The following is an 18,866-nucleotide window of genomic DNA, read 5'->3' as shown; positions in this document are numbered from 1 at the left end:
GAAATCTGTCATGACTACCTGGCCAGTGCATAACCTCAGACCCACCAGTGCAGAAACTCTCTACTGAAACAGCATTTCAAATAATTTTGAAAGGATACTAAATGCTGGCCTTGGCAGTTGCTGCCCTGTAAATCCATAATAATAATAAAAAAAATGTTCCAAGTTGTGCTATTCAGGTTTAAAACAAATGGAGAATCCACCATCACCAGCTGAAATCATTTATCAGTTCTTTCCAAAGTCAGATTAAAGCTGTCAAAGAGTATTATTTATTGGCTGTTCACTAAATAATAATTTCAATTATTTATACTGTATATGCATGATACATTCAATTATTCAATGAAAATTAAACCAAACAGAGAAATGTAAGGCCTAAAAACCTTAACATACATCTTTTTCTATCTAAAATGAAGAGGCTGACGGAACATTCCAATCGAAAGTACTTTCAATCACTTTAATCAATTAGCTTGAAATCTAAATCTGGTATAGCATTTGCAAAACTCTATAAACTGAACTTACTAAAATAAGTTGAGTCCAGATGCAGTGGAAAGATAATCAGCCTTCCCTTGTAAAACTACAACTATAAATTAGTTTCTGGCTGCTCTTGAGTAATCATTATCTCCCCTACGACACATTGCAATAAAAGTGGTGTCAATTTCCCAGCGGAGGATCATTGGTTTCATTTGTGCAATTCATTAACAAGGTAATCATTGCCGAGAAAAAAATCAGAGATTTGCACTCAGTGGTAAAGTAAACAAAACAAGCTACCATACAGGTCAACTAGTGTGGGTTTACTGCCTAGAAATACAGTATGTACCTCACTGGAAGTGTTAAATATGCTTCATTTTAGGATCAGCTCAGTATATTCTGCCTCCAAAATTCACTTTAAAATGATATTAAAAGTGAGAGCATGACTGTGTGTGCGTATATTCAGCACTGCCAACTAGGCAAGAATTGCTTGTCACATTCTTTACACTCTTACGCTGCTAATGTTGAGTTCCAGTACATTTCCTGCTTTTGTGTTAATTTGCCTCTCCATCATGTACCTCATCTAGCAACACACATAATTGTTCATTGCCTTCCTTGAACCTACCATGTGAAAAGACCTTTAATGAAATGATAGAATTAACAGTTTCATCATCCATTTGAAGCAATGACTTTTATTATTTCTTTTTCAGGGAATCCAATAAATTACAATAGAAATATGAACTATTAATCAGGGATGGCTCCTGGTAGAATTGAGTTATTATATATAGATCCCTTTTTTGATACATCTCTTTGCTTGAGTACAATACCTGCTAACACAAACCTTTGACAACCTTACAATGCATGTATTGTATTTTCCATTATTTATTTTGTACCCTCTGTGATGAAATCTTTTTATTGCTAAACTCCTTACATAAAAGATGCATTTTAAAGCTTTTCATATCTCCACTTTTGGTGGATAGTTATCAGCTTGATATACAATGTCCGTTTCTCTCAATGCAGATGCTGCCTGGTCTGTTCAGTACTTCCCCTGGCAGAAGCTTACCAGATCTGATTTGTTATGCCAATGCTTTTATTTCTGTTTTTCCTCCTTTCCTTTGGGGAAATGTCTTAATGCACCCACTGCCTTAGTCCTGTAGAAGTGTGAGAGTTTAGGCTCTGATAATCTTTTTCAGTACTCATCTACTGGTACAGTCACAACCTGATCCCAACATATCCATGTAGTTATAAAGAAGGCAAGACATTGGCTAAAGTTCATTAGGAGTTTGAAGAGATTTGGCATGTCAACAAATATTCTCAAAAACTTCTATAGATGTACCGAGGAGAGCATTTTGACAGGCTGCATCACTGCCTGGAATGGGGGGAGGGGGCTACTGCACAGGACCAAAAGAAGCTGCAGAGGTTTGTAAATCAAGTCGGCTCATTCTTGGATACTAGACCACAAAGTACCCAGGAGATTTTCAGGGAATGGTGTCTCAGAAAGGCAGTGTCCATTATTAAGGACCTCCAGCACACAGGGCACACCCTTTTCTCACTGTTACCATTAGGTAGGAGGTATAGAAGCCTGAAGGCACACACTCAGTGATTCAGGGACAGCTTCTTCCCCTCTGCCATCTGATTCCTAAGTGGATATTGAGCCCTTGGACACTACCTCAATTTTTTTAATATACAGTATTTCTGTTTTTTTGTATGTTTTTAATCTTTTCAATATACATATACTGTAATCGATTTACTCATTTATTTATTATTATTATTTTATTTACTTTTTTCTCTTCTATATTACGTATTGGATTGAACTACTGCTGCTAAGTTCACAAATTTCACTTCACATTCTGGTGATAATAAACCTGATTCCGATTCTGACAACTACTGTAAGAGAAGGGAAAATACAACGAGGCAAATGATTTAGTGAAGATGATCATAACATTTTCATTGGAGATATTTATAGCAGTAAAGGCAGCAAACATATTGAACTATTTCACAGTAGATTATAGATTCATGGAATCATAAAACACAGCCATCTATTCCGTGCTGAACTATTCTGCCTAGTCCCTTCGACCTGCACCTGTATCAGAGCTGTCCATACCCCTCCCATCCATATACTTTTCCAAATTCCTCTTAAACGCTGACATCAAACCCACATCTACCACTTCCACTGGCAGCTCATTCCACACTCTCATCACCCCTTGACGAAGAAGATCCCCCCTTATTTTCCACTTAAATATTTCACGCTTCACCCTTATCCCATGCCTTCTAGTTCTAGTCTCACCAAATCTCGGTGGAAAAAAGCATGCTTACTTTTACCTTATCTATACCCCTCATAATTTTGTATCCTTTACCTCTGTCAAATGTCCCCTCATTCTCTTATGCTCCAAAGGAAAAAAAATCCTGACCTATTCAACCTTTCCATACAACTCAGATCCTCAAGACCTGGTAATATCCATGTAAATTTTCTCTGCACTCTTTAAATCCTATTGATATCTTTCCTGTAGGTAGGTGACCAAAGCTGCACATTGCACTCCGAATTAGGGTTCACCAACATCTTACAGCACTTCAACATAACATCCCATCTCCTTAACTCAATACTTTGATTGATGAAGGCCAATGGGCAAAAAGTTCCTTTTATGACCTTACATTATCTACCTGTGATTATGTTGTGACATAATATTGTGATATTCAATTGAAGCTGCTCGCTCTCTTCGCTTCTGATCCCTCTATGAGGATTGGTATGTGTTTCTTCGTCTTACCCTTCCTGAAGTCTACAATCAGCTCTATTGTCTTGCTGAGGTTGAGTGTCAGGTTGTTGCTGTGGCACCATTATCTCACTCCTGTACGTCCTCTCGTCACCACCTGAGATTCTACCAACAATGGTTGTATTGTCAGCAAATATAAAGATGGTATCTGAGCTATGCCTAGCCACACAGTCATGTTTATAAATAGAGTAGAGCAGTGGGCTAAGCACATATCCCTGAGGTGTGCCAATGTTGATCGCCAACGAGGAGGAAGTGTTATCACCAATCCGCAGAGATTGTGGTCTTCCGGTTAGGAAGTCAAGGATTCAATTGCAGAGGGAGGTACAGAGGCCCAGGTTCTGCAACTTCTCAATCAGGACTGTGGGAATGATGGTATTAAGTGCTGAGCTACAGTCAATGATATAGTCAAAGGTGGATTATCAAGTGCCAGTGAATTTGGAACAGACTTGACTATATCTTCCTTGACAAGTGTCCTGTCCATAAAGTTAACAGCTAAGAGTGTTATTTGTTGGATCTCCACCTATCCCACATCCTGATAATCATGAATTGAAATATCTGAAAAAAAACACAAATACATTGAAAACAAATTGAATATCCACCCAAATTACAATGTAACCAATAAAAACACAATTTCAATTGAATTCAATATATCGTCATCGTTGAATACCTAGAAGCATGGGTTCTTTTTTATCTAAATGTTCTTTGTAATTAAATGAAGACCAGTCCAAGACTTGAAAAGTTACCTAGCTGAAAATATAAGATACTGACAAATAACATGATGAAGAAAATCCTTGCAGATCCTCATCATAATTGCACCAAGTAGGGTCCCACTATGGCATGCTTCCTCAATGCCTGTATTCTCCTGCTTGGAGAACTCCAATTCACACGCTGTCAGACTTGGGAAAATAGTGCTGTCACTTTGTTGCATCTGTGCCCACAAATTAGATATTCTTCCCCAGCATTACTGTGGGAGTAATAATATGGAAGATCAATTATGAGTTCAATAACATGGCTCATTCCTACACTTCATGGTACATTTGAAATGGAGCATAAGTTCTGCCTTCATTATTGTTGCCATACAACTTAAAATGAATAGATAAAGCTAATATAAAATCTAATGATTAAACATTAGCCTTATTTGTCTCATGTACATGGAAACATACTGTGAAACGTGTTGTTCGTGTCAATGGCCAACACAATCTGAGGAGGTGCTGAGTGCAGTTTGCAGCTGTCGCTATGCTTCCAATGACAACATGTCATGCCCACAACTGACTAATTCTAATTTGTACATCTTTAGGGTGTGGGAGGAAACTGGTGCACCCAGAGGGAGGGCCATGCAGACATGAGGAGAATGTAAAAACTCCTTACAGACAGTGACAGGAATTGAACTTCGATCTTCTGATCCCCGGTGCTGTAAAGCGCCACATTGACTGTTAAACTAAGTTGCCAAAGATTGGTTGAGGATAGTTGCTTACAATTCTGTCAAACATTCTTTCCATTTTTTAGAAATTCTGAAGGGTTATGTTTAATGGTTGGTTATATTACTTATATAAATGAAGTTCATAGTAATATCTTTAATCTTTTAAATGTGTTGGAAATGTTGAGTGTTTAATTATTTAGAGAAACAACGTGGGACAGGCCCTTCTGGCCCTTCAAGCTGCACTGCACAGCAACCCCAACAACCCAAATTTGACACAAACCTAATCAGGGAACAATTTATAAGACCAGTTAACTTACCCTGTGCATCTTTGGACTTCGGGGGGAAACTGGAGGACCTGGAAAAAACCCAACATTGCACGGGGAGGATGTACAGAGACTCCTGACAGAGGATGCGGGATTGAACTCTGAATTCCAACGCCCCAAGCACTAACAGTGTCGCGCTAACTGCTATACTATCATAGCGGTTATTTTGAAAAAAGAAATTTTTGATAAATAATTTTTGAATGTTTTGGAATATCAAAACTTAAGCATATTCAAAGGAGAAACAGCAATAGAACATTGAACCCTTCTTACCACTTCAGCATTGCATGCCTTCAGTAACCCTATATCCCGTGATTTCCATAGCAACTTATAGTTTATTACACTCTGTTTCAACTATTCTCAGTGACTGAATTTGCACAGCTTTCTTAGGTAGAGAATTCTAAAGTTTCTTCCACACTCTGATGGAAAATTTTCTCCTCAGCTCTCTCAGAATGGCTGATCTCTTCTTTGGAGAATGTCAATCTTATTTCTGGACACTATGACTAAGGAAGACATTGTCAATGACCCTATTCCATTTTGTGCACATCAGAGAGAGCAGGTCTAGTCTGCTAAATCTCTCCCCCTATCACAAGCATGTCAGGAATCAGTCACTCAGAGGTATTTTGCAAAGAGAAATCTGTACTTTTTCCAAATGTTAGCATCAAGCACAGTGGTCACCAGCAGAAAATTCCAATCTGGTTAATATCACATTGCTATTCCTAAGATCTTCTCCATCGTTGTAGCTGTGTTTCCTGCTTTACAAAGGAATTACCTGTGAAGAGATACGTTAGGATGTCCTGACACTGTAAAATGTGCTACAGTAATGTGAGATGTTGTTTCTTTCATTAATCTGCTTAATATTTTAATTAATGTACTGTAATTTAGCCTACACAAATTGGATTTTACCTGCCGATTGTTCTGGGTTAAATATTTCATTTAACTCATCTTCAAATTCCTTCTCTTGATTCAATACACCCCTCCTTCTATCTCACACTGGTCATACAGATGGCCAAGATCTTGTGAACTAGATCATTAATTTAGATTGGAATCGGCAGAGTTATAATATTGACCCCTGAGACATGACTTTACATATTTTTTCCCGTATTGGCAGGCCTCTATCTCATATTTGTCGACGTCTGACTTTTACATTGAATCCCCAGTGTGAAACAAAAGCAGTGCACTTTTGTTCAGAATTCCAGTTGGTATCTCTACTTGTCTCTAGTGCATTTGAGATGTTATTTTCTCCCTATTTAATATTCAGAACCTTTGAATTATTTCACTCAGAAAGAGCATTCTAATATGCCAAATGTATCTGGCCCCAACAGATTTCTTCCTCTAAAATATTGTATGCTCAATATGCACATTGTTCTGAACTCAGACATACCCTGTGCTCACTTAGAAATGAGCAGATCTTTTAGCAGCTTTGCTAATTTTTCACCAATTTTTTCATACAACTGCCACCAAACGTCAGTAGCCTGACATCAGTGGTGGGAAAGATGCTGGAGTCAATTATAAAAGAGGAAATTACGACACATTTGGATAGCAGTAGAAGGATCAGTCCGAGTCAGCATGGATTTATGAAGGGAAAATCATGCTTGACTAATCCTGGAGTTTTTTGAGGATGTAATTATGAAAATGGACAAAGGAGAGCCAGTGGATGTAGTGTACCTGGACTTCCAGAAAGCTTTTGATAAAGTCCCACATAGGAGATTAGTGGGCAAAATTAGGGCTCATGGTATTGGGGGCAGAGTACTGACATGGATTGAAAATTGGCTGGCTGACAGGAAACAAAGAGTAGCGATTAACAGGTCCCTTTCGGAATGGCAGGCTGTGACCAGTGGAGTACCGCAAGGTTCGGTGCTGGGACCGCAGCTGTTTACAATATACATTAATGATTTAGATGAAGGGATTAAAAGTAACATTAGCAAATTTGCTGATGACACAAAGCAGTTTAATGTGGATAAATGTGAGGTTATCCACTTTGGTGGCAAGAACAGGAAGGCAGATTACTATCTAAATGGAGTCAAGTTAGGAAAAGGGGAAGTACAACGAGATCTAGGTGTTCTTGTACATCAGTCAATGAAAGCAAGCATGCAAGTACAGCAGGCAGTGAAGAAAGCTAATGGCATGCTGGCTTGTATAACAAGAGGAATTGAGTATAAGAGTAAAGAGGTCCTTCTGCAGCTGTACAGGACCCTGGTGAGACCACACCTGGAGTATTGTGTTCAGTTTTGGTCTCCAAATTTGAGGAAGGACATTCTTGCTATTGAAGGAGTGCAGCGTAGGTTCACAAGGTTAATTCCCAGAATGGCGGGACTGTCATATGTTGAAAGATTGGAGCGACTGGGCTTGTATACACTGGAATTTAGAAGGATGAGAGGGGATCTGATTGAAACATATAAGATTATTAAGGGATTGGACGCTAGAGGCAGGAAGCATGTTCCCGCTGATGGGTGAGTCCAGAACTAGAGGCCACAGTTTAAGAATAAGGGGTAGGCCATTTAGAACAGAGATGCGGAAAAACTTTTTCACCCAGAGAGTGGTGGATATGTGGAATGCTCTGCCCCAGAAGGCAGTGGAGGCCAAGTCTCTGGATGCATTCAAGAGAGAGTTAGATAGAGCTCTTATAGATAGCGGGGTCAAGGGATATGGGGAGAGGGCAGGAACAGGGTACTGATTGTGTATGATCAGCCATGATCACAGTGAATGGTGGTGCTGGCCAGAAGGGCCGAATGGCCTACTCCTGCACCTACTGTCTATTCTCTATTGTCAAACTTTAATGCTACATCCTTTACGAGGGCATGACAGAAGGTCTGCACTTCCAGAGCAATTTATACAAATTCTGATCATTCCAAGGCACAGCAAATGTAGTATTTCAAAAATATCACCTCTGCAGTAAAATGTAAATTTTTAGCGAACTAATTATCAATATAATAATTAATAGAAAATCGGTGCTTTTGTGGGTTTTATTGAAGGACAAATATTATCCGGATTTTGACCACTCTTCTTTGAAATGCCATTATGGAATCCTTATATCCACCCAAGAAAACATTTAGGGTGTTTTAGTTCATGTCACATCTAAAAGTCAGCAACTCCCACGCCAGCGTCAGAACTAAGTTATTTTATACAAGATGTTTGGGATGAGAATTTAAAGGAACCTATCATAAAGTAGACAAGAAAGTTATCACACTTGATTAAGTACTTCAGAAACCAATGGGTTGCATTGGATTGTGTGTGCTTTCTTCAGTGTGTTGCCCAGATCTACTACTACCTGGTGCTTTTCCCAGGTCCAGCTGAGGCTTCTATGGATGTATGGATCTAGGTGTGCCTCATTCCAGAGTTGGGCTAGGATGAGGGAAGTTCCACTGGGATAGGCTCGCTACACCTTGCCCAAGTAATTGCGGGAGTTTATCAGGTCAGAGAGAGGGAATTGAATCAATAAGAAGTACAGAGAGAGTCTAGATTTAAGATAGAATAAGTATTAGTGAAGGTTAACTGATTGAAGACTTTTCTCCATATGAGTGAAAACTGAGGGAATAATCTGATGGATGTGCTTTAGATTATGAAGGAGTTAATTAGGATAGATATGGAGAAAACTTTTCTCTTGTGGGGTGATCAATTTGAAGATGAGATATCAATTCACCAATCAATCCATTAAGGAATGCACAAGAAACTTTAAGTAGAGTATGGTGAAAATTTGTAACTGACTAGATTATCAATGTCAAAACAGTGATGTATGAAATGAGGGTCCGGCTAAGTACTTGAAGGAGTAATGTAGCCACTTTTTAAGTCCACCTGTACACTTGCTCGTTAATGAAAATATCCAATCAGCCTATCATGAGGCAGCAATTCAATGCATAAAAGCATGCAGACATGGGCAAGAGGTTCAGTAGTTGTTCAGAACAAACATCAAAAATGGCGAAGAAATGTGATCTAAGTGACTTTGACAGTGGAATGGCTGTAGGTGCCAGATTTGGTCATTTGAGTATCTCAGAAACTGCTGATATCCTGCTATTTCCATGCACAACTATCTCTAGGGTTTACAGAGAAAGGTGCAGAAACGAAAGAAAAATCTAACTGACAGTTCTGTTGGCAAAAATACCTTTTAATTATGAGAGAGGTCAGAGGAGAATGGTCAGCTTGGTTCAAGCTAATAGGAATGCAACATTAGGTCAAATAACCATGTGTTACCACAGTGATGTGCAGAAGATTATCGCTGAATGCACGATATGTCAGACTTGAAGCTGATGGGCTGCAGCAGTAGAAGACCATGAGTGTACACTCCGTAGCCCCTGTATTAGGTGCAGGAGGTTCCTAATATAGTGGCCACTGAGTGTTTGTGGGAGAAATCTGTGGGTGATAAACACTGGCGTAGGTCCATTGGCCAAAAAGTCCTGAAAATCTGCTGTAAAGTTATTAATTTTGCAAACTGACTATAATATGGTTGATGTGCAGATGACTCCTCCAACTGTTGTGCTTTAATTTGGAGTATTCACAGAGGATCCATCAGCAAACTACTGCTTAGAGCTTTAGATAGTATTTTCAGCTGAAATTCTGTTGAAGAATACTTCCAAGGAAAATGTAGAAAATCTGTTTGTAACTTTGCAAGCTTAATGTTGACATGGTGTTTCAGGCATAATTTATGTCCAGGGTTTTACAAACACAGCCATTACCCTGGAAAACTAGTTTGAAGATAAATGTTGCTTTTATACTTACCAGACTATTGGGACACAGAGGATAAGTTTTTTCTCTGGGGTGCTTAGTGGAACCATTGCACAGTTGTTGCCTCCAGCCAAGCAAGATTTTATGTGCCATGAATACGATAAAAGTCAATTGGTTGGAAATTGGATTGCACCTACGTTTGGGATGTTAAAACATGGCACCCAAAGAGGTCCTCTCAATAAAATGGCAAAAATGCTCAAAAGCACATCTGAAACAGTCCTGCAAGCATTACAGATCAGGACCAGTGTAAGATCTTTTGGAATCAGTCTGAAATGAGGTGATAAAGTGCCACACATGAGGCTGCTTAGCAAGATAAAATCCTATGGTGTTACAGGAAAGATTCTGGCATGGATAGAGGAATGGCTGACAGGCAGGAAGCAGGGAGTGAGAAAAAAGGGGGACTTTTCTGGAGGGCTGCCAGTGACTAGTGATGTTCCTCAGGGATCAGTATTGAGAATACTACTTTCACATTGTTTGTCAATGATTTGGATAATGGAATTGATAGCTTTGTGGCAAAGTTTGCAGATGATACGAAGATAGGTGGAGGGGTATGTAGTGCTGAGGAAGTAATGTGATTGCAGAAGGATTTAGACAATTTGAAAGAATGGGCAAAAAACTGGCAGATGGAATATGGTGTTGGAAAATGTATGATAATGCATTTTGGTAAAAGGAGCAATAGTGCAGATTATTATCTAAATAGGGAGATCGTTTAAAATTCAAAGGTGCAGAGGTTCTTTGGAGTCCTCGTACTAGACTCCCAGAAGGTTAATTTACAGGATGAGTTTGTGGTAATGAAGGCAAATGCAATGTTGGCATTTATTTCAAGGGAAATAGAATATAAAAGCAAGGAGATAATGCTGAGCCCTTATAAGACACTAGTCAGGTCACACTTTTAGTATTGCCAACAGTTTTGGGCCCTATATCTCAGAAAGGCTATGTTGTCATTGAAGAAAGTCCAGGCAAGTTCACAAGGATGATTCTGGGAATGAAGCAGCTAATATATTAGGAGTGTTTGGCAGCTTTGGGCCTGTACCCACTGGAATTAAAATAATGCATGGGGATCTCATTGAAACCTACCGAACGTTGAAAGGACTAGATAGGGTGGATGTGGAAAGGATGCCTTCTATGGTGGGAATGTCCAGTACTAGAGGGCACAGGATCAAAATCGAGGGGCAACCTTTTAGAACAGAGACAAGGAGGATTTTTTAAAATATATCCAGAGAGTAGTGAACCTGTGGAATTCTCTGCCACAGACAGTGGTGGAGGCAGAATATATTTAAGGCAGAAGTTGATAGTCAGGGCATCAAAGATTATGACGAGAAGACAGGAATATGGGGTTGAGTGGGATCCGGGATTAGCAATGATGGAATGACAGAGCAGACTTGATGGGTGAATGGTCTAATTCTGCTCCTATGTCTTATGGTCTTCTAAATACTGGCACTGATTTCCCCAACAACAGGAACCATGTCTTAGCCCTTAAAGGCAATAGACAATAGACAATAGACAGTAGGTGCAGGAGTAGGCCATTCAGCCCTTCTAGCCAGCACCACCATTCACTGTGATCATGGCTGATCATACACAATCAGTACCCCGTTCCTGCCCTCTCCCCATATCCCTTTACCCCGCTATCTATAAGAGCTCTATCTAACTCTCTCTTGAATGCATCCAGAGATTTGGCCTCCATTGCCTTCTGGGGCAGAGCATTCCACATATCCACCACTCTCTGGGTGAAAAAGTTTTTCTGCATCTCTGTTCTAAATGGCCTACCCCTTATTCTTAAACTGTGGCCTCTAGTTCTGGACTCACCCATCAGTGGGAACATGCTTCCTGCCTCCAGCATGTCCAATCCCTTAATAATCTTATATGTTTCAATCAGATCCCCTCTCATCCTTCTAAATTCCAGTGTATACAAGCCCAGTCACTCCAATCTTTCAACATATGACAGTCCTGCCATTCTGGGAATTAACCTTGTGAACCTACACTGCACTCCCTCAATAGCAAGAATGTCCTTCCTCAAATTTGGAGACCAAAACTGAACACAATACTCCAGGTATGGTCTCACCAGGGCCCTGTACAGCTGCAGAAGGATCTCTTTACTCCTATACTCAATTCCTCTTGTTATAAAAGCCAGCATGCCAATAGCTTTCTTCACTGCCTACTGTACCTGCATGCTTGCTTTCATTGACTGATGTACAAGAACACCTAGATCTCGTTGTACTTCCCCTTTTCCTAACTTGACTCCATTTAGATAGTAATTTGCCTTCCTGTTCTTGCCACCAAAGTGGATAACCTCACATTTATCCACATTAAACTCCATCTGCCATACATTTGCCCACTCACCTAACCTGTTCAAGTCACCCTGCATTCTCATAACGTCCTTCTGACATTTCACACTGCCACCCAGCTGTGTGTCATCAGCAAATTTGCTAATGTTACTTTTAATCCCTTCATCTAAATCATTAATGTATATTGTAAACAGCTGCGGTCCCAGCACCGAACCTTGTGGTACCCCACTGGTCACAGCCTGCCATTCCGAAAGGGACCCGTTAATCACTACTCTTTGTTTCCTGTCAGCCAGCCAATTTTCAATCCATGTCAGTACTCTGCCCCCAATACCATATGCCCTAATTTTGCCCACTAATCTCCTATGTGGGACTTTATCAAAAGCTTTCTGGAAGTCCAGGTACACTACATCCACTGGCTCTCCCTTGTCCATTTTCATAGTTACATCCTCAAAAAACTCCAGAAGATTAGTCAAGCATGATTTTCCCTTCATAAATCCATGCTGACTCGGACTGATCCTTCTACTGCTATCAGTAAGCACATCAGACAGACACACATAATGATTACAAAGCACACTGCACACATAGTGACTGCCTTAGAGAAGACAGTTGGCTGTTGGAAGGAGGGTTAGAACACCAAGAGTAAATAGGTAGAAATTTCAAGAAGGAAGTCTGCCCCATGATTCCTTTTTTTGTACATTTATTTATCAGGTGATTTAAGGTAATTTTATGTCTTTGCACTGCACTGCCGCTGCAAAGCAACAACTTTCACTTCATATAAGAGAGTGGTAACGAACCTGATTCTAATGCTAAAGGTGCAGAGAGGTGGAAGGAAGGTCAAGTATAGGATTAAGAATCCTGAAGATATGGAAATATGGTGCAGGAATTGCTTGTTAAGAATATCATCATAAATACTGCTCTCAATCAAATCCACTTATTCAGAGACACAAACAATTAATCACACAGATTAGCACCATATTAAGGGCACCAAATTTCTTGGTGTTCACCTGGTGACGAATCTCACCTGGTCCCTCAATACCAGCTCCATAGCCAAGAAAGCCCAGCAGTGTCTCTACTGTCTGTGAAGGCTGAGAAAAGTCCATCTCCCACCCCCCATCCTCACCACATTCTGCAGAGGATGTATTGAGAGCATCCTGAGCAGCCGTATAGAAGAAGGTTTCTCAAGAGTTCAGTATTTCACCATGAGACAATCCTTTCCCTTAAGAGCAGAGAGGTGAAGGACACACCACCTGAAGGAAATAAGCTGCATGAAATCTGATAGATATACTCTCCAAGAATGTTTCATTGTGATTTTGATTTGATCAACAGGAAACATTCTCATTGCCATCCATTCTGTGGCATCACCACAAGGACTCACAAGGCTGTGAGAATACTACTTGTCCTCTCAGACTTGCCCATTCGATATGATCTCTCTGACATCTCAACACTTCTTTTGTGTCAGTTCTGCACAGTGCTCAATTATGATCTTATAGGTTACGGGGAGAAGGCTGGGAACTGGGATTGAGGAGGAGATAGCAAAAAAAGGATCAGCCATGATTGAATGGCGGAGCAGACTCAATGGGCCAGATGGCCTGATTCTGCTCCTATGTCTCATGGTCTTGTGGTCAGTTCCTTACTTTTAACAAAATTATTTTCCTCCTCTTTTAGTATAGCAATTAATCAAGCTTCCACAACTCCCAGGGAGAATAATTCTAGAGACTCACTACTCACTGTGATAAGAAATTACTGTGCACCCAATGTTAATCTGTATATTGTTACCATTCAATCATGTTTACTCCTTTGCTTTCTCCTATTAGTTAAGTGGAATCATGTCACCATGTTGGGGGGGTGGGGGGGGGGGGTGGTTGGATGGCTATGGTCCAGCTGCTGGTCAATGGATCTAGGCAACTTAGATGGTTCAACACAGACCAGATGGGCTGAAGGGCATGATTATGCACTGTAAATTTCTAAGACTCTATGACTCTATCTACCCTGACATATTCTTTATCTTTCAATAATCTTACCCTTTATTTTTCTGTACTTGACAGAATATGGATTTTTAGTTAACTGAATATACATATCCTCAAAGGAAATAGCCTTGTAAATCTTTTCTGGACTGCATCCAATGCTGATGTGTCCTTTCTTAGAACATTCCCACTTTGAGCAAGATAATAATATGGTGGGACAGAGGAGTAGGTGTCTGATGGTCATGATGATTGCGTTGATGAAGATGATGATGGTGGTGATGATGATGATGATAAATACTTTATTGATCCCGAAGGAAATTTCAGTGTCACAGTAGCATTACAAGTGCACAGATATACAAATATACAAATATTAGAAGAGAAGTAAGAAAGAAATAAAGATAGTTACCTCTAACAGTCTAACAGGAGGGGTCATCACTTCCCCAGCTATAGGTTGACCCATTATAGAGCCTAATGGCTGACGGTAAGAATAACCTCATATAGCACTCTTTGGAGCAGCACAGTTGTCTTAGGCTATTACTAGAAGTGACCCTCTGTTCAGCCAAGGTGGCATGCAGAGGGTGAGAAACATTGTCCAGAATTGCCAGGATTTTCCATAGGGTCCTTTGTTCTACCACAGTCTCCAGTGTGTCCAGGTTGACTTCTATAAGAGAGCCTGCCTTTCTGATCAGTTTATTGAGCCTGTTGGCATCACCGTGGTTGATGTCATTGCTCCAGCACAACACCATCTAGAAGATTATACTGGTGACAATAGACTGGTAGAACATGTGAATGAGAGGCCTATGTACTCCAAAGAACCTCAGTCTCCTGAAGAAGTAGAGGCAATTCCAGCCCTTCTTGTACACAGCCTGTGTGTTGGTGCTTCACTCAAGTCTGTCATCCAGCTGTACCCCCACGTACTTGTAGGTCCTCACCACATCCACGTCCTCACTATCAATAGTAACAAGGAGCAGTGCAGGTTTGGTCTTCCTAAAGTCTATCACCATGTCTTTTGTCTTGCTGATGTTGAGCTGCAGGTGATTCAGCTTGCTCCATTTGACAAAGTCCTCCACCAGGGCCCTGTATTCATCCTCCCATCTCCCTTTATACACCCAGCTATTGCTAAGTCATCAGAGAATTTCTGCAGATGACATGACTCAGAGTTGTATCTGAAGTCTGAGGTATACAAGGTAAACAGGAAGGGAGCCAATACATTCCACTGTGGGGCTCTGGTGCTGCTCATAGCCATGTCTGACACACAACTCTGAGGCTGCGTAAACTGTGATCTGCCAGTCAGGTAGTCCATTATCCAGGATACAGTGAAAGTGCCAGACTGCGTTGAACTGAGCTTTTCCCCCGGTATTGAGGGCTGTATGATACTGAAGGCACTTGTGAAATCTAAAAAACATGATCCTCACAGTGCTACCCTGCCTACACAAAGGGGAGTAGGCTCTGTTCAGCCGGTAGATGACAGCATGATGGAGTCCAATGTGCTCCTGCTAGGCAAATTGCTAGGGATCGAGGGCTAATCTGACCAGGGGTCAGAGGTGAGCCAGGACAAGCCTGTCTAGGTCTTCATGGTGTGTGAGGTCAGGGCCACTGGACAGATGATGATAATGATGATGATGATGATGGTAATGTAGATAATGTTGATGGTGGTAATGAAGATGGAGGTAACAATGGTGAAGAAGTTACTGATGATAACAATGGTGGTGATGGTAGTTATGCTGATAAATAATACTGTGTATTATTCCATCTGACATATTAGGTTATAGGATGCCTTTTATGGGGAGATACACGCAGCACCACTGGGTTGCCATCGGACAAAAGATATTGGCACAATGAATCTGTAGGTAATGGTGACTTCACAAATGTAATTCACCAGAGGACTCAAAATACCTTCGTAACAAGGTTAATGTAAATTCCCATCCAGATATTTAGTTATTGCAAAAGGTAACAATTATAGCAAGGTGCCTCTATGAGCTCTATCAGGGGGTTTTCTGGAGACAGGAGCATGTGACATTCTCTCTAAAAGCCATGAATGCTTCTTAGCAAGAGATCAGTGGAAACCCCATTACACTGCACATACACTCACTGCCCACTTTATTAGGTACACGAGCACACCTGTTCGTTAATGTAAATATCTAATCAGCCATAATGAGGCAGCAACTCAGTGCATAAAAGCATGAATCAAGCATCAGAATGGGGAGGAATTGTGATCCAAGTGACTTTGACTGTGGAATGATTGCTGGTGCCAGATGGGGTGGTTTGAGTATCTCAGAAACTGCTGATCCTCTGGGATTTTCACACACAACAGTCTCTAGGGTGTACAGAGAATGGTGCAAAAAATGACAAAAAAATCCAATGAGCAATAGTTCTGTAGGTGAACGTGCCTTGTTAATGAGAGAGGTCAGAGGAGAATGGCCAGACTGGTTCAAGCTGGTGGAAAGACAAGAGTAACTCAAATAACCATGTGTTATAACAATAATGTGCAGAAGAGCATCTCTGAATGCACAGCACTTCAAACCTGGAAGTGGATGGGCTACCACAGTAGGAGACCATAAAACACTCAGTAGCCAGTTTATTAGGTATAGGAGGTGCTTGTGCATTGTGATGTGTAGGTATAGATTGAGGTCATATACCACAAATTCTTCCAGACTGTGCAGTTTTCAAATCAGCCAGCTGGATATCTCATCTGCAGGAGTAGTTTGAAGTTCCAGAAGAAAGTGGGAGCAGTTTAACATCACCGTTGAGCAGAAATTTGTCCTCAGTGAAGATAGGTAATAGACACGAGCAGCCAAAGTTCCCTATGAGCAGAGTGACGCTTACAAGACATCAGCAGCAATATGTTCTTCTTGCACACAGGCAGGTGGCTCTCATTCTTGTGCAGAGAAACGCTGTGGGTGAACTGATCATGGCCCATGCAAAGCAGAGAAGCAGACTATGGTGGTTCCTTACTTTCCTGCAAACAATGACCAAAATCCTGTTGCAATAACACAGCAAACTGAAGCCAAAGGACAGAAGACAACAGACTGCTTGAAAATAAATTCCAGGATTTATTCCCTCTGTCCCTGAAGATTCAAATAATAACAGCGTTGTTTGGATTCCAGCAGATTGCTACATCAATATCCATTGAATCGCCAGAGAAGTTGATGTCCTTTTTCATCACAGTGCCAATCTGCTGTGGCATTTCATCAGAATCTCAGCTAAATGAAGAGGGTTATTGGGATTCTGAGGAAGTGCAAAGAATGAGGGACAGAGAGGCTAAGCAATAAAAACAGGAGATAGGTTGGGAAGAGTGAGTGATTGAGAATCTGAGCAGATGCAAGGAACTGGAACCTGGAACAACAAATAATCTGCTGGAGGAACTTAAAGGATTAAACTGGATCTGTGGGAGGGTTTATGTAAAGTTTTGATCTGAAACATGGACAAGCCATTTTCTCCCACAGAGGGTGTGATGTGCATTTCTTCCATTTCTTTTGGGATTGGACAAGAGACTTAAATAAGGGGCCAATCAGAAAGAACAATTCTGAATGTGCTGTCTTCATTGCAACTATGCAGGAAGCAGAGTCTTAGCATAACTAGTTTCATAGACAAGGAAGCTGAAATTTGTGAAGTCTAATTAATAAAAGTGAAACGAGAGAGTAATGGTTATGGAAGGAGTGAAATGAAAATCAAAGTGTGACATGAAAAGGCAGGAAGTAAGCACAAAAGCTTTTGAGCAATAATTGGAAGTGGAGTGATAAAAATGCCTTGGACAGTCAAAGCTCAAGGATCTTTATTTGAAAGCATAAAGCATCTGTAACAATATGCATGAGTTGATGGCACAAATTGAAAGAAATAATTTAATAACTGGTGAGATATAATTGCAGTACGATCAGGATGGGCAATTCAGCATTACAAATTTCCAAAAGAATAGTTTAAAGGGAAAATGAGGTTCTGGGAAGACTTGTAAGGAACATATCAGTGCAGTGTGAAGTAGACTCAGTTTAGATAGAAGTGAAGGAAGCTGAGTAATGGACAACACAAATAGGAGTGATCTGTGGACCTCTGAAGTGTTGTCTCATAATAGAACAGTACATGAATGGAGAATATCAAAGTGTATAAGAAAAAGTCAGCATTTGTCATGGGTAATGTTAATATGCATATTGATTGAATATAATGAAACTGGGCAGGGTACCCTGGAAGATGAATTTGTGAAGAACATCAGGGATTGTCTCTGAGAGCAATACCTTATGGAATCACCTGGAAACAGCTATTTTAGATTTGGTCATGTGTAAAGTGGTAGGTTTAATATGAGATCATTAATGAAGGATCCTCCAAGGAGTAGTGATCACAATACGATAGAATTCCAGGTACAGCTTCAGGGCAAACACATCAGATCCAAAACCCATGTTCTCAATCCAAATGAAGGCAATTATAAGGGAAGCATTATCTAGGATGGACTGGGAAAAGAAGGTAAAGAAAAGATCAGTGGTTAAGCAGTGACAGATCGTTAACTTCAACACCGTGGTAGCATTGAAGTTAGTGCAATGCTTTATAGTGCCAGCAGTCAGTGCTTGGAGTTCAATTTCTACCACTGCCTTTACGTTTATACTTTCTCCCCATAACTGTATGAGTTTCTTCTGGGTGCTCTGCTTTCCTCCTACTTTCCAAAAGACATATGGGTTGTGGACCTGCTATGTTAGTGCCAGAAGCTTGGTGACACTTGTGGTCTGTGTTGGTTGTTCAGGCAAATGACACATTTCCCTATCTGTATTGATGTTTTATTGTACATGCGACAATTAGAGCTAATCTCAATCTTTAAGCAACTTTTTAAAATAAAATTCCACAGAAATATATTCCAATCAGAAAGGGAGACTTGGTGAGAATGATGAACAACCTGTGATCAAGAAAAAAGGGTCACAGAAAGTAGTAACTGG

Source organism: Hemitrygon akajei, chromosome 20, assembly GCF_048418815.1.
Source record: "Hemitrygon akajei chromosome 20, sHemAka1.3, whole genome shotgun sequence".
Lineage (NCBI taxonomy): Eukaryota > Metazoa > Chordata > Chondrichthyes > Myliobatiformes > Dasyatidae > Hemitrygon > Hemitrygon akajei.
The sequence above is the reverse complement of the archived record's forward strand: the minus strand, read 5'-3'. Positions refer to the sequence as shown.